This window comes from Lynx canadensis, chromosome D4, assembly GCF_007474595.2.
Source record: "Lynx canadensis isolate LIC74 chromosome D4, mLynCan4.pri.v2, whole genome shotgun sequence".
NCBI classification, from domain to species: domain Eukaryota; kingdom Metazoa; phylum Chordata; class Mammalia; order Carnivora; family Felidae; genus Lynx; species Lynx canadensis.
The window spans coordinates 59,812,456-59,829,899 of record NC_044315.2 but is presented as its reverse complement, the minus strand read 5'-3'; the positions used below and the strand labels follow the sequence as shown (position 1 = coordinate 59,829,899).

Here is a 17,444-nt window from a genome sequence, read left to right as displayed (position 1 = left end):
AGAAAATCTTTAAAGAAATCATTATTTTCTAATCTGTATTGCTTTAAAATGCTCTGAATTTTTAAAAATTTATTTAGTTTCGAGAGAGAGCAAGACAGTGTGAGTGGGGGAGAGGCAGAGAGAGAGAGACAGAGGATCCCAAGCAGGCTCCATGCTGCTAGCACAGAGCCCAGTGTGGGCCTCGAACTCACAAAACCATGAGATCACGACCTGAGCTGAAAGCGAGAGTTGGATGCTTAACTGACTGAGCCACCCAGGTGCCCATAAAATGCTCTAAAAGTTAATTCCATGATTATCATGGAATTTTTCAAGATTCTCTATAGATGGCAAATTACACTTAAGAACTTTTTGTAAAAAGCACACAAGAATACTTTCCTCTATAAAAATTAAGTTTATTATCTTGGATGTCATCCATTAGAAGCACAAAAGGAAGTTGATGGGAATTTCAACTGTGCCTCAATGACAGGATTTTTTAGGTATCCTCCCCCCAAAAGATTAAGTTTGCAAGTTTCCTAAAGTGGTTCCCTAAATTTTTAAAACTGCCATTTTTATCTTCCATCTCTCTTTCCCCTTTTATTTCTACTCTCTGAAAGCGTTGTGAGAAATATAATTTCTAGTTTAAAAAAACTCAAATTACTTTTATTTTGAGAATGTTATGCAAGCCCTGGTGACTAAGTTAGGCTAGGTTGGGAGAAATAAGGTTGGTTATCTCTGTTTTAGACCACAGCTTCTCAAGTTAAAATTCTTAAGGGTTTCCTTAGACAATACAGGGTCTGCCTGAGCTGAATAAGAATCATAAACACCAGAGTAAAGTGGAGTTATGTCTGGGGAATTATTTAATCAGAGTACTTTTAATTTCAAAAACTGACCAAGATCAGCTAGCAAAGACCTCAGGGGGAAGAAAATGGCCACAATGTGGGGCGTCTGGGTGGCTCAGTTGGTTAAGTGTCCAACTTTGGCTCAGGCCATGATCTCGCGGTTTGTGGGCCCGAGCCCTGTGTCGGGCTCTGTGCTGAGAGCTCAGAGCCCGGAGCCTGCTTCGCATTCTGTGTCTCCCTCTCTCTCTGCCCCTCCCCCACTCATGCTCTGTCTCTCTCTGTCTCAAAAATAAACATTTAAAAAAAAAATTTTTTTTAAGAAAATGGCCACAACGTGTCACAACAAATTGCACTTTCCTCCCTTCTCTTCCAAATGACAAGCATCAAAAGTGGTCACCTGTACTTACCATGGTACTTGGCATTCAAAAGTTACCTGCATTTCCTGGAAGCACGGTGCGGATGGAAGACTACCTATGAATATATGCATTAAACGGCCAAAAGTAAAATGAGCATTGGCATATTGGAGAAATTTTTAGAACCACATTAAATTTGAAACATCGGAATTTTCCAAAGATTTTCTTATTTGCCTCATTAACATACTTATGAACTGGAAAGCTTGCAAAGAAAGCCACTGGATCTCCTCCAAGTTTCCTCACTGAACTAGTAGGCAAAAAGTTACTTACTACTTTGGCAAAGGCTCACAGAGCAGAGATTCCCTGCTAGACTACAATCCCACAATGTCCCCGCATCCCGCCTGGCTTAGGAAAGCAGCATAGGATGGAGGCCCGACTTCACAGTGGGGAGCCGAGAGAAGCATGGAATGCTGGTGAGCACCTTCAGACCATCTCCTCTAAACCCTTCCGTTTAAAAATGAGGAAACTGAGGGGCGCCTGGGTGGCGCAGTCGGTTAAGCGTCCGACTTCAGCCAGGTCACGATCTCGCGGTCCGGGAGTTCGAGCCCCGCGTCAGGCTCTGGGCTGATGGCTTAGAGCCTGGAGCCTGTTTCCGATTCTGTGTCTCCCTCTCTCTCTGCCCCTCCCCCGTTCATGCTCTGTCTCTCTCTGTCCCAAAAATAAATAAACGTTGAAAAAAAAATTTAAAAAAAAAAAATAAATAAATAAATAAACGTTAAAAAAAATTTAAAAAAAAAATGAGGAAACTGAGGCCCAGGACAATTATTCCAAGTTTCATATACCTTTATGGCCAGAACCACAACAAGAACCCAGGGCTTCTGGTTCCCACAACTAGGGCTTCCTTTTAGACAGCTACTCCAAATGTAGAGTTGGCTTCTGCAAGTAAATTGGACTTATGGAATACTGACTTCGTGATCAGCCCTTAACTGATCATCTGGCACGTTCTGATTTAAGGGTGTGCACCCAAATCCGAAAGCATCTCTCACTGCTGCAAATATTCAGTGGTGGCGATTGACATCTCATTTTATCCTTTCATTCTGTCCTTTTTCTTTTCCCTACACAATAAATCACAGTACCCCAAAGTGTTAATAATGTACAAGAAGTGGGGCAAGGAACAGGGGAAAGTAATGACCAACTTTAACAAAGAGATATTTAGAGGCACCTGGTCATGATCTCCCAGTTTATGGGATTGAGCCCCACATAGGGCTCTGTGCTGACAGCATGGAGCCTGCTTGGGATTCTCCCTCTCTCTGCCCCTCCCCTACTCTCTCTCGCTCTCTCTCAAAATAAATAGACGTTTAAAAAAATTATCTTCCTTTAAAAAGAAAAAAAGAGAGAGATTTAAGTAATTTAAATAGCCTGAAATAATTCTCACACTCAAAACTGTATTTTGGAAACTCACAGCTCTTCTCTTTAATACACCTGGTAATCATCCTGAGAAAGTCTTACTCAGAAGAAGGTGGCTTCTGTGTCCTCTAGATACAGCCTTTACCACCAACCCTCTGTGACTCAATCATTTGCATGTTATCGCTTTCCCATTGCCTGACTTTCCTCACTCCCTACACCCTAAGACCTTTAGCCCAGCTGCTCTGGCTCTCACCTGTGCTTTCTCGTCTTTAAGTTTCTCTTTTCTTAACTATTTTCAACTGTACTGTTTGGCTCATCTTCCTCAATGCATTTTTCATTTCATAAATTTGAGCTGCAAAGTGGCACTAAACCCCAAAATATATCTGAAGAATTATTAGGGTAAACTGAAATCACCAAGTAATCTCTCTTACCTTCTTGGGCAGCCACTCAATTTTTAGTATCTCCTCAGGGCATATACTTCTGGTAACTGGCTGTCCTTTTACTTGAAGACAATATTAAAAAAAAAAAAGTTCATTTGTTTGTTTTTGAGAGAGAGAGAGAGACAGACAGACAGACAGAAAGGGAGAATCCCAAGCAGGCTCCATGCTGTCAGTGCAGAGTCCAACACAGGGCTCAATGTTATGAACCGTGAGATCATGACCTGAGCCAAAATCAAGAGTCAGATTCTCAACCGACTCAACCACCCAGGTGCCCCCTGAAGACACTATTTTAACATGCCAAGGCCTAAAAGTTCAGAATGTCCGTGCTGAAAAAATTTTAGACATCATATAGTTTATCCCAAACCCCTCATCTTATAATAAATTGAGGCTAAGAGAGGGAAGGTTTTGGTCTAAGACCCTTCCCGGATGATTTCTCATCTTGCAACATGTTAACATGTTGTCTTCTTTCCAATTACAGTATAGTCTACTTGTTACCACCTGAATTACTTACTCCTTTACCAACTCTTTCAAAAGGAAAGATAGTAATTAATGCCTTCAGGTGGTGATCTACCCCCACAGGGTATCTTTAGGGAACAGGGTTTTTACTATTATTATTCTTATTCTTCTTCTTATTATTTCAAGCTCTAAAGTGTACATGCATTACTAACTACATGTTTATGTAGTACATAAATAACTACATTATTAACTACTAATAATAAGTAAGGGCCTTCCATAAATCTACATATTAGTGAAAAAAACTCTGGAGATAATAAAGTGACCTAGTTAGGATTTGGGGTCTTAAGCCCAGTCTGCTACTAATTAGCTATGATCCTTTGAGTGAGTCACTTCAGGTCTCTTTTTTTCATATGGATGTCCATCTTTTTTTTTTTTTTTTTTCAACGTTTATTTATTTTTGGGACAGAGAGAGACAGAGCATGAACGGGGGAGGGGCAGAGAGAGAGGGAGACACAGAATCCGAAACAGGCTCCAGGCTCTGAGCTGTCAGCCCAGAGCCTGACGCGGGGCTCGAACTCACGGACCGCGAGATCGTGACCTGGCTGAAGTCGGACACTTAACCGACTGCGCCACCCAGGCGCCCCTGGATGTCCATCTTGAAGATGGACAAGATCTGTGATTCTCAACTTTCCCTGGAGTCCTTCAAGTTCTGAGATGAGATCCAAAGATCTAAAGGAAATCACAGGTTTGCTTCCTCCTGACACAGCTGCACAGCTAAAATATTGAGTATGTTTGCAAGTCACTAGGTATTTCATGCCGATCAGAAGCTCTCATTGGCATGTATACACATCTCAGCTAAAAATGACAAAATCAATTACTTTTGAAGAAAAAATGTAAACACACACACACACACATTTGGCCCACTGAGGAAATAATAAAAAGAATGAAGCTTTCAAAAGCACAAAGATGGGAGTAGAGGGCAGAGAAAATAAGTTTTGCACAGAGAAAGAAAAAGCGATTCACATAAATATGAAATTAGATTTCACTCAAGTACCAAGGAATTTCTGTCCTCCTGTATTCATCCGCTGATCCTGAAAATGCCCAGATGCAAAGCACTCTGTCAAATCTCAGTTCTTGAAAAGAGCACTTGATCAAACACAGAATAGGCACTTAAGAGTTGGATTATAAAGTATTTTCCTTTACATTCATACCAAGTCTCCAACAAGATTCTATTGCACAGAGAATTTAAAGAGAAGTCCTTCAAGGAGTTTAAATGTCTTGGTACAAAACACAGTAGTTCATTCAGCCGTGTTCAACCAATACACTTAAAAGGGCATTAGCAGGGATTATGTTCCATCTCCAATCTACAGGGACTGAAATCTGAAGGCACTGCCAACTGCTGCCTCACCGTCTCACTGTGCTTAACTAGCAGAGAGGAAATCTGTGTGCCACCAAAGGGCCCTGGGCCGAGGCACAGGAGATGTGAATTCTAATCCAGCTGGCCCCAGGAGCAATTCCCTGCACAGAGCACAGTGCTTTGCCTGTAACTGATGCTCCGAAATGTCAACTAAGTGGAAATGCAAAACCCCCCCCCAAGTGCCAATGAATATTATCCAGAGAACTTAAAGATGCCTCCAAGAAACTGAAATCCAGTTAGGTAAAATATAGGAACTTTGGTGTAAGGAAAAGAACTAACGTGTCTCGACCATTAAAATAAATCAAAGGATTTACAGTAGTTACCTCACAAAAGCTTTGTGGAGTAAGTTAAACATTTCCATTTGATAATACAGAAAACCAGGCTCAAAGAAAGCAGTTTATTCACCATCCACAATTAGTAAGAGGAGAAGCCCAGATTTCCAACCCAGGTCTGCAAAGCCCACAGTTTGCAGTATGCAACGCCTACACATCAAGGCAGCCCAGGATGAGTTAGAAATTTGGGTCTAAGTTTCACTTCTTGTCTCTAAGTTGTTTTATACCACTAGACAGAACACTTGTTCTGCAATTTTCCCACCGCACCATGGGACGTAGGGGGGTGGGGCGGTGACCTAGATCAGTAGTTTGTTTTGTTTTGTAAGGCGGTCATCAGAATCCTTTGGGGCCAGGACTTTTTTCTAATATAGGCATACGCCTTTCTTGCTCTTTGAAACTATGCGGGACTGGTACGCTTCAGTGATAACTGGAAATGCATTACACCCCGCAAACGGAACGGAGCAGAAAAGTTGTGCGGGCCCCAATCCCCCTCCCATTAACTTGAGGCTGAGCACCTGACCCTGCAGGATTCGTGTTTCCTTTTAGCTTAGAGCTGTGTGCCGGCCCCGGGACTCCTGGTCTGAGAGCAATGTATAGTATGTGTGTCCTGCATTACCTGAGCGGCCTGCAGGGGCTGGTCTGTAGAGAGAGGCCCGTGCCTTTGAGGGGCTTAACGCTCACCGTGTAAAATACAGAGCTCAAACAGCGGGCGGCTCTGATATGCCCTGCTCCGGAGGGGCGGCAGTGGAACCACTTCCTGGTCAGCGTCTCCCGCCCTTCGTCCACACCCCTACTGCTGCATTTCCCCCGCTGCACTGACTTGCCCGGCGGCAGGAGGGTCTGTCAGGCTCCCGGGCGGACGCCCAGCCCGTCACCAAGCGGCCGGGGGAGGGGTCCGATCAGAGATTTAAAACAACGCTCTGGAACTCCAACTCCCCGCCCCCCCCCCGCGGGGCATCTCCTGCGGCTGCCGGGAAGAGGCCCCGGGCCCGTTCCAGTCCCGTCCGGGCCACTGTCCCTCCAGTGACCCAGGTGCGCCGCGCCCGCCCGAAACCCCGTCTGACGCCGCCCGGCACCTGTCGCGCCCGCAGCGGCAAACCCTGCGCTCACCTCGTCCCGGGGGCCCACGGCCCGTCCCCGCGCCTCTGGGCCCAGCTCCCGCCGCCGTCTCCGCCAGGCCCACAGCCGCGGCCGCCGCCCACTTTCGGTTTCCCCGCACGGCCAGAGCCGCAGCCACGGCTCGGGATTCACCTCAAGCCCCCGCCCCGCCCCGCCCCGCCCCGCTCTGCCCCGCCCCGCTCCGCCCCGCCCCGAAGGCAGCCCGGCCTCGGCTCTGCGCACGCGCGGGCTCTTCGGCCGCGTCGGCCCACGCCGGCGTCCGCGCGTGGGGAGGGAAACCGACGCCGCCTAGCGGTTTCTGCGCGTGCCCACGCACGGGCCGACGGCGGAAGACGACTGCGGGGCGGGTTCAGGCGCGCCTCCCCGTGGACAACGCAAGTACCCGCGGGCTGGCCCGGCCGGGATCCGGCACTTCACACCCAGCAGGACCTCACCAGCAGTTAACGCGCTCTTGCATGCTTGCTTCACGCCCAAGTCAGACGTTTCAGTCAACTCTTGCTCATTCTTTTGGTTAACAGGAACAGTTACTTTTAACCCTCCCAGACGTCCACCTGGTCCGCTCATTTCCTTTAGGTTTTTCCGAAGCGTCACCTTTTCGAAGAAGGTGCTACTTTAAAAAATGTCAATCTGCTTCCCGGAGTTTTTCACTTCTCAGCTTTCTCTCTCTTGAGCGCACTGTATGTATTTTACTTATCATGTCCTCGAATTAAGCTCTGTGAGCACAGGAATCTTTGTCATGCTCCCTAACCTATTCCTGGAGCCTAGGATTGTGCCTGGCACATAAGGGTTAAATAAATATTTGTCGAATTCATTCCTTCATTCATTATAAAATTATTGAACATCTAATATTCATTCACTTATTTCTTGTGCACATTAATTCTACCAACATATATTGGGCGTGTCGGTTTGTATTCCTTAAACCAACATTGAACACTTCTCTGCACTTATTCTACAAGCATTTGCTGAGGTCTGCTGTTTTTTCGAGCAGCATATATTTTTACAGCTCTATTGAGGCATACTGTAAACGGCACATTTAGAATGTACAATTTGATGTTTTCACATATGTATACAGCTGTGAAACCATCACTGCCATAAACATAATAGCACACCATCACCTCCAAAAAGTTTTCCCTGGGTCACTTTTATAATCCTCATCTCTTGTGCCTCTCTGTCCCTTGCCCCTTCAACTGCTGATCTGCTCTCTGTCACTATGGATTAGTTTGCTTTTTCTAGAGTTTTATATAAATGGAATCATACAATATGTGCTGTCTTTTTTGGTGAGGGTCAGGAGGGAGGTCCAGTTTTTTTCACTCAATGTAAACACGTTGAGATTCATCCATGTTGTTTTGTGTACCAGTAGTTCGTATCTTTCTATTGCTGAGTAGTATCCCATTGTATGGGGGTACTAAACCTACCATATGACCCAGCAATTCCATTTACCCAAAGTTTGCCCAAGAGAAATGAGAGCATATGTCTACACAAAGACCTAGACAAGAATATTCATTGCAGCCTTGTTTACAATAGCCAAAAATAGAAAAAAACCAATACCCACTGGTAGTTGAATGGACAATCAACTAGTACATATTGAACACCTGCTGTTACATAACAAACTTTCATGGAACGCCTACTCTGCTAAGGCACAAGCCTATGCTTGAGGAGCATTTTAAAAATTATTTCTTATTTATTTCCTTACTTACTTAATAAACTGCACATCCAACATGGAGCTCAAACTTATGACCCTGAGATCAAGAGTCACGTGCTCTACCAACTGAGCCAGCCAGGCAAGCACCCTTGAGGGTCTTTTGATTCAGTGAAAAGAGATAGCAAGCAATGAAAAGGTTGGCTGGAAGTAAATCACAGAAGGCCCTATAGCCCATGCACAGAAGTTTGGGCTTTTCCCCAAAGGCAATGGGGAACTGTTCAAAATCTCCTTTGAATGCTGTTCTCTTTTATACTCCCACATCTAGTCCCTAACTAAATCTGCCCAAATGTCTCTCCCCGGCACTTCTCTTCATCCCTGCTACTGTATTTCAGTCTATTTAGGATCTCTCTCCCTTGCAATCTGCTCCAAACACTGCAGTGGGTTCAATAGACCTAAAATATAGCCAGACCCAGTTTGGACTCTGCAGTGCTCATGACATCTTCTGACTCCACATTTATGATAGGAAAGACGTAAAAAGCAGCTCCCAGTGGAAAGAGTGCCAGTGGAGAAGAAAATTAGGAAAAACTCCAGAGTCCAACATGCAAAGTAAATCATAAAAGCAATGTATGTTGATCTCAAGTCTGAGATTCTTCATCCTTTCAAAGGGATTCTGTGGACTGTACTGTATAGAAAGACAAATGACGTTCTGCAGCTAGTTTTTTAAAAAACTGATTTTGGGGGGCATCTGGGTGGCTCAGTCGGTTAAGCATCTGACTTAGGCTCAGGTCATGATCTCACGGTTCATGGATTCCAGTCCCCTGTCAGGCTCTGTGCTGACAGCTCAGAGCCTGGAGCCTGCTTCAGATTCTGTGTCTCCCTCTCTCTCTGCCCTTCCCCCATTCATGCTCTGTCTCTGTCTCTCTCTTTCTCTCTCTAAAAAAAAAATTAAAAAAAATTTTAAATCAGATTTTTGATGAATAGTTTACATATAATAATAATACATATTTTAAATGTATGGTTTGGTAAATTTTGACAAATGTATTCAATCGTGCGTCCACCACCACAATCAAGATCTAGAACTAATTCATCATTTCAGAAATTTCCCCTGTGCCTCTTTAGAGTTAATTTCTTCCCCCTACCACCAGCCCCTGGCAGGCATTGATCTGTTTTCTGTTACTAGAGCTTTGCCTTCTCTAGAATGTCATATAAATGGAATCATACAGTATGGAGTCTTTGTGACTGCCTTCCTTCACTTAGCATAATGCTTTTGAGAGTCACCCATGTTGCCACATCTATCAGTAGTCTGTTTCCTTTTATTGCAGAGTAGAAACCATCACCAGTATGAATATGTCACAATTTGTTTATTCACATTTGATACATGTTTGTGTTATTTCCAGTTTGGGGCTATTGTGAATAAAACAGCTGTAAACAATCACATGCAGGTCTTTGTGTGGTCATATAGTTGTCTTGCATAAAGACTTAGGAGTAGAGTTGTTGGTTGCAGAGTATGTGTATGACTAACTGTAAGAAACTATCAAATTGTTTTCTAAAATGGCTGCATCATTTTGTTCTCCCTCCTCCCACCTGCCAGCAGTGTATGACAGGTCCAGTTGCTCTAAATCTTCTCCAGTCCTTGCAATTGTCAGTCATTTTAAGTTTAGTCATTTTAGCAGATGTATACAGATATCACATTGAGGTTTTTTAATTTGCATTTCCCCATGACTAATGATATTGAGCATATTTTCATGTGTTCACTGGCCCTTCATATATGTTCTTGGGTAAAGTGTCTGTTCTGCAGGTAGATTTTTGGCTAAGACATACCAGGAGGTTCTCAGAAGTTCATGGAAAGCTGACATAGCAAGGACAGGTTAGGAAGTTTGTTAACTTTCTTTGGAAATGGCCCCAAACCCAGGGAATTCAAGAATTAATTCCCATGCCCTGGATATATAATTGCATTTCAGGGAAATCGGAGATGATATCAAAGGATGACAAAAACTGGTTATTCTTTTGACACAATGGCTCTTGCCTCTTGTGGGATAGGAGGTCAGAATATGGGAGAGTAACACATGGATACGAAATTTGGCATATGATGTCAGAGAAGATTTTGGGGGCACCTTAAGTCCCACTAGGAACCTGTATTAAAAACTGCCTTAGATAGGGCATATATCCTGAGGCCAAAGAACGGAGTTTTCAGAATGAACAAGACTGAGGTGGAAGGTATTCTCTCTCAGCAAAAGCCCAAGCTCATCTTTGGATGACAGGAGTCAGGGCCAGGAGCATCTGTGTCTCTCTTTCAGGAGAGGCAGGAACACTTCCCATCCTCAAGGGCTGTTGAGAGGTTGTGATCTGCTCGGATGGCTTTTGAGTGTAGGCAAGACAGATAGTAGGGGGACCAAGACCAGCTGGCCAGTGGGCAACAGCCTGGCAAGTAATCTGTGCCCATCCAAATACTTCCGAGAGGTTGTCATGAGAAAGGAGTGCTAATCAAGGCCCAGGCATAAGAAAGGAAGATGGCTTTATTGCCACCATTATCCTGGGGTGAGAAAGGTGGGAATATGTCCAGTGTGAAATGTCCACCTAAAGCCCTTCATGCATTTTTGTCTACACCTGGGGAGCCTGTTTGGAGAGAGCCACACTGGACACAAACACCAAAACACCTGTACAAGGCAGACAAGACCAAAGCCACTGGTTGAGGTGCATCTTTGTCCTTCCCTCCTTCCCTTCTCTCAGTCCAGCAAGCACCACTTAGGAAGAAGGGGAGACAGCAACCACATTCCAAGAGCACGCCTGTAGCTCATTTTGTTTTTATCTCACCTGATGGGGTTTCTGGCATTTGCAATGCGGTCTAAGAAAGAGATACTCCCAACCCTCCCTCACAGGGTCTCTCTGACGTTTCCGCTGTGGTAGGCAGTTCTTCCACTCTTCAAACTTTGGAGTGGCAATTTTAGACACCCCAGTTGTCCCCATGTCACTTCCCATCTGAGCTCGTCTGCCTCTTCTCTAGATCATCTCCTATGAGGAAACCCAATCCCAAACTCTCATTTCTATCTCTTTGCCTACCACCAGATGAGCTCCAGGGACTTGGCTGTGGCATTATTTGGGGTCTTCATTAATTCCTCTCCTGGGAAATCTTCCTTGAAGCCCCACCCGAAAGTGACCTGCTCCCTTAGTGGAGCTCCTGTGGCACCTTGTCTGTCCCTCAAAAATGTTTACAGTAGGGGAGGATGTAGGAGATGGTCCCGGGTCTCATCTTCCTTGTGAACAACTTGAAAAGACTTATATTGTATTCATCTTTTTTCCTCTGAGTTATTTAATTGCAAATAATTTTAGCAATGATAATTCTAAGTCCTTCTTAAAGCTGAACAACACGTTCAAAGTTACATACGTGGACTAAGTCCAGCCTCACCTCACCCTTTTGCTTACATAAGGCCAGGAAAAATAGATGCATAACAAATGGAATCTTTGGACAGATCTACTTTTACTCGTTAACATCATGATCACACCCTCTCCTGTCAGCTATTGCCTCACCAACAAACGCAGAGGAATTTCTAGACAATTGCATTTGTTTTAACTGAGTAAGGAGAAACAAAACAAAACAAAACAAAACACTGAAGGGAGAGATTGCTGGGGCGCTGCTAAAATCCAGGCCCTGGTAAAGCTGAGGATGTGCTGATCAAGCAAAACTCCCTAATCTGCCCACAAAGGCCTCCAAGGTGAGTCAGCTGAAAGGGGTTAATCCCCAGAAGGGACTGATCCCTAAAGCTGTAGAGGCCACCCAGCCACTGAACACTGGAAAACAGGGGATAACGAAAGCTTAAAGCCACATTGTGTAGAGCAAGGTCATAGGACCAACGGGGGAGGGTCTTGGCTCTCTAAGAGATGGCCTCTGCCCCTTTAGAGCTGTGGCTCATTTGCACAGCCCAGCCCTGGGCAAGGCCCAGAGAGAAGGACAACTCCCAGGATGCAGGTATTAAGTTGGCAGCAGGTTAAGGACCCAGATGTGGGGTAGGGCATGGAGGTGGGGTGACTAATACTTAAAGCAAGGCAAGCAACTATAGCATTACTGATTCTGTAACAATCAATAAACAGACTGGTACAAAAATTATACTGCAGTTGATGCTAGGGGTGAGGAAGGGAGGAGGCAAAGAGAAGGAACCATGTAAGTCTATGGCTTAGTATAGCTTAGCTGATCCTGAAATCAAAGATGCAGACAGTATTCAAGAAAATGTGGTTTCAGAGCCCCCTGACTGGTACAGTTGTTAGAGCATGTGACTCTTGATCTTAGGGTCATGAGTTTGAGCCCCATATTGGGGGTAGAGATTACATAGAAAAATAATATCTTTTTAAAAAAATGTGTGTTCAGATTCAAAGTGTAATACTCTGGGAGGATCATTGCCACTTAGTTGTTTGACCTTGAATAAATCAAAATCTTTTGTTAGATTCCCTTTAAGTGGCAAAATTAACCCAGTAAGTAGCAAAAGAGACTTCACTAGAGGCTTTTTGGACAATTCCCATTCTTTAGTGGGTCTCCATGAGAGCAACATCATCCCCCCTCCCCCCCAGGGCACGTCGGACATTCGTGAGGTTAATTTAGGTTTTCACAGTGATGGGGGGCACCTCCTCGGATTTAGTGGGCTTCGCTGGTCGCTTTTTGTCCTGCTGCCAGCAGAACAGCTCCCCCATATCCAAGGAGTTCCCTTTGTCCCAACCAACATGTGACTGTCCTGCCAGTCATTCATGTAGCTGAAAAGCCTCTGATGTATAAACACAAATAACTTTTTCGTAGTTTTATATATAACACGTTTTCCAGGTTATTTGATCTGTGAATTTCAGTTCAGGAAAGTAAAGGGAGGGGTTACAAAATATTCATTATAAAAGAGGGTGCTGGGGGCACCTGGGTGGCTCAGTCAGTTAAGCATCAAACTCTTGATTTTGGCTCAGGTCATGATCTCATGGTTTCATGAGTTTGAGCCCCACATTGGGCTCTGTGCTGAAAGCATGGAGCCTGCTTGGGAGTCTCCCTCTCTCCCTCTCTCTGCCCCTGCCCCGCTTGTGCTCTGTCTCTCTCAAAACAAATAAATAAACCTAAAAGAAAAAAGAGGGTGCTGGGTCAGATAGGGGTTGAGTGCTGCTTCTAGAAATCCCCCAACAGCCATTCTTACCCAAAGAGAAGCTGAACAAGACATTCTTGTTTACTCCAACAGACAGGGATGAATGCATGTCTTTATTAGAATTCAGAAAGCATAAGAGACTGTTAAAAACTGAGAACAAACTGAGGGTTGATGGGGGGTGGGAGGGAGGGGAGGGTGGGTGATGGGTATTGAGGAGGGCACCTTTTGGGATGAGCACTGGGTGTTGTATGGAAACCAATTTGTCAATAAATTTCATATAAAAAAAAAAAAGAATTCTGCATCACCCCACTCCCAAATTACCTGATTTTCCCTAGCACTTACAACATGCTGAGGAGATTAAACACTATTTTGTGAGTTCTTCCTGGAGTTCACTTAGCCCATAAGTAGAAGATATGGTCTTCTTTCCAATTCTCTCTTCATCTCTTGCACTTAGCCTTTTCCATTTAAAACTGGAGCCCCTGCTCTCAGTAGCAACTTCCTTCAAACAGGGTGTTTTATATTTGCAATTAGAAAATTATAGCTCCTTGGGGCGCCTGGGTGGTTCACTCTGTTGGGTGTCCGACTTCAGCTCAGGTCATGATCTCGCGGTTCGTGAGTTCGAGTCCTGCATTGGGCTCTGTGTTGACAGCTCAGAGCCTGGATCCTGCTTCCGATTCTGTGTCTCCCTCTCTCTCTGCCCCTCCCCTGCTCACACTCTCTCTCTCTCAAAAATAAATAAACATTAAAAAAAAAAGAAAAAAATTATAGCACCTGGAGGCTAGCTGTTGCCTAAGAAAGGAGCTAACAAGGTATTGGCCAGAGCAAGCCACCAGAGGAGATTTCCTCCAGATAAGTGGTTCTTAATATGAAAGTAACACAGTCTGCAAGCACTAACACAGCATTTCCCTCTCTTCGTGCAGTACATATTCCAAAAAAATGGATTTGAATGTTGATATGTATATATATCATATATATATCATATATATATGATATATATATGGTCCCTAATCAGAACGACTGCAGTGTTCTAGCGCTGGGCACATTTGGGCTTACAATAAATATTTATTCAATGGATGAATAAATAGAAAAGGGCTCAAGTCCATCCTCTTTCTACAATGCTGTGCTGTCTCTATGTATACCTGATGAATGAAATAAGGGACTGAAGAAGCAAGCAAAGGGAAATGCATAGAAAGTATAAAGACAAAGTAAACATCCCTCCCCCCATGAAAATCTCTAAGGCAAGCTATAGACCTGCATAATAGAGGTTAGCAAATGGCTTGCACCAAATCCAGGTACCAATTTACTGGCTGACAATTGTTCAGAAAGAGACTTGATCTTTACTTTGCCATTCTATATCCATGGAATTTTTCTTTTCACGTCTCCAAATGTTTCCAGTCAATTCTTCCAATTTTCTTCTCTACACCCTTTCCATCCTGGGAAGGCACTGTGTTCACCTCCAAGCCTGGTGGGCCCTGGGTGGTAAGGTGGAGAACAGGCTGGAGGAGTGTGACCTGATACTTCTCCAGATGCTTGCTGACAACAACAGGCCAGACAACTAGACAGACAGCCCTTACAGACTATTTGCAAAATATTGTTCCTCTGCACGGACCACCTCTGTATCAGTGGGGAACTCCCCCTTGTGTATGAGCCCTGCCCTTATTGGGAAGACAGCTATGAATGTCAAAATGCCATTTTGATCTAAAAACTCTCTCTCTAGAGTGTCTACCTGTGAACTTTAGTGTTACCTGTTGGCTAAAGAGAAAGAATGGAAACCTCCCTAAAGCGGGGGTTGTTTGATATTTGGAGAATGCTGTCACAACCTTCTTAAAATCTTCTCTTGGTCAATTGCCACACTTACCTCCTCTAAGCAAGCTTTAATTAATTGAATTTCTTGAAAGTGGCACTCAGAAAAAAGTTCTAATTTCCAGCTGGCTATTTCTTTGCAAATAAACAAGACCCATTTAGAAGGTATTTGTAACTCAGATATGAATTTCTTGAAAGTGGCACTCAGAAAAAAGTTCTAATTTCCAGCTGGTTATTTCTTTGCAAATAAACAAGATCCATTTAGAAGGTATTTGTAAGTCAGATAATGGCCAGTTGTTCTAAATAGCAGAATTGGTAACTGGTCACAATCTTTCCTTGGGTGTTTTGGAGCCTATACTGCTAAAGTTGAAAAAAGTATTGCTCTGGGTGATTCCAAGTCTCAATCCTGATCTTGTAATGTGTCTGGGAAGATCAAGTGGCCTCTATTTGAAACTACAAGATTTGTGGGTGGGTGTTATGACATGTTGCATAAACCCTATTGCTGGAAAGCTGATTTTATAACTTGTGTGCAATGTTTACAACCTGTTTAGCAATGTGTTATAAGCAAGCTGATTTTATAACTTGTGTGCAATGTTTAGCAACCTGTTTAAGGCTGTGGTGCTAACAAGATAGAAGTGAAATGGAAATCTAGGTCAATGTTGTATAAACTGGTGTTCTTGGACTTATTCTTAAAGGTCTGAGGTTCTCAATAAGAATGTAAAATATTTACATTTTCATTTAGATGATTATTTAAATAAATACAGCCACATTTTGCATCTTCTGATGACTACTTTATAACAAAGCAGTGCCATGCTAACAGTTATATATAAGATCTTTATGAGGAAAACTACAACTCTTGCAAAAGAAACCAAAAAACCATTAAGTGGAGAGATATTCTATGTTCATGGATAGGAAGACCCAATATTGTCAAGATGTCAGTTCTTCCCAACTTGATCTATAGATAAAGTGTGATCCCAATCAAAATCCCAGCATGTCATTTTATGGACATTGGCAAACTGATTCTACAGTTTATATGGAAAAGTTAAAAAAAAAACAGAATAACTAATACAGTATTGAAAGAGAAGAAAAAATTGGAGGACTGGCATTATCAGACTTCAAGACTTTTTATAAATAAAGCTACAATAATTGATATAGTGTGTTATGGATGAAAGAACAGACAAATAGATCAATGGAACAGAATAAAGAACCCAGAAATATACCCACAAAAATATAGTCAACTGGTCTTTAACAAAGGATCAAAGGTAATTCAATGGAGAAACAAAAGTCTTTTCAACCAATGGTTTTGAAACAACTGGACGTCCACATGCAAAAAAAAAAAAAATTAACCTTGATACAGAACTTTCACAAAAATTAACCAAAAATGTTGTGATGTAGAATGTAAAACTATAAAACTCCTAGAAGATAACACAGGAGAAAATCTAGGTGAACTTGAGTTTATCAGTAACTTTTTATTTTATTTTTTTAAGCTTTTACTTATTTTTGAGAGAGAGAGAGACACAGAGAGAGAGAGAGAGCACATTTGCACACATGCACATAAGTGGGGGAGGGACAGAGAGAGGGGGGTAGAGAATCTTAAGCAGACTCCATGCTCAGTGTGGAGCCCAATGTGGGGTGCAATCCCACAAACCATGAGATCATGACCTGAGCTGAAATCAAGAGTCAGATGCTTAACTGACAGCCATCCAGGTGCACCTGCCAGTAACTTTTTAGATAAAACACCAAAGGATTGATCCATGAAAGAAAAAATTGATAAGCTGAACATTGAAATTAAAAGCTTCTACTCTGCAAAAGACATCGTTAAGAGAATGAGAAGATAAGCCACAGACTGGGAGAAAGTATTTGCAAAACATATTATATGATAAAGGACTAATACCCGAAATACACAAAGAACTTTTCAAACTCAACAGGAAGAAAACAAAAATTAATTATTGAGGGATGCCTCGGTGGCTCTCTCAGTTAAGCATCCAAATTCAGCTCAGGTCACAATCTCATACTTTGTGAATTTGAGCCCTATGTTGGGCTCTGTGCTGACAGCTCGAAGCCTGGAGCCTGCTTCTGATTCTGTGTCTCCCTCTCTCTCTGCCCCTTCTCTGCTTGTGCTCTCTCTCTCAAAAATAAATAAATAAACTTAAAAATTAATTATTGAATTTAAAAATGGGCAAAAGATCTGAACAGACACCTCAGCAAAGAAAATATGAAGATGGCAAATAAGCATGCCCAAAATACACAAAGAATCCTAACACTCAACAATATCTCAACAAATAAAATTTCAAAAACAAAACAAACTCACTACCTCCAGAAAGAGTATCTCAAACAAACCGTTTTAAAAATGGGCAATAAAAAAAAGGGGCAACAGATCTGAACAAATATGTCATCAAAGAAGACAAGAAGATGGTAATAAACATATGAGAAGATGTTCAATATCATATGTCATTAGGAAACTGTAAATTAAAGCCACAATGAGATACCACCAAACACCTATTAGAAAGGCTGAATGCAAAAAATCCCTGGGGGCACCTGGGTGG

At 43.1% G+C, this 17,444-nt stretch overlaps 1 protein-coding gene across 4 annotated transcripts in view; it reads right to left on the bottom strand.

Moving 5' to 3' along the window:
* TDRD7 (tudor domain containing 7) overlaps positions 1-6,451 on the bottom strand; it is a 77,707-nt gene extending 71,256 nt beyond the window's left edge. For 3 of the 4 annotated variants that reach the window (XM_030293186.1, XM_032595509.1, XM_032595510.1), the window contains exon 1: positions 6,334-6,451. The gene's annotated coding sequence lies outside the window, so the exon portion shown is untranslated. Of the gene's footprint in view, positions 1-3,009; positions 3,081-6,333 lie in introns of all 4 variants that reach the window. The other variant, XM_030293187.1, reaches the window with a different exon arrangement.
* Between the last annotated feature and the right edge of the window lie 10,993 nt (positions 6,452-17,444).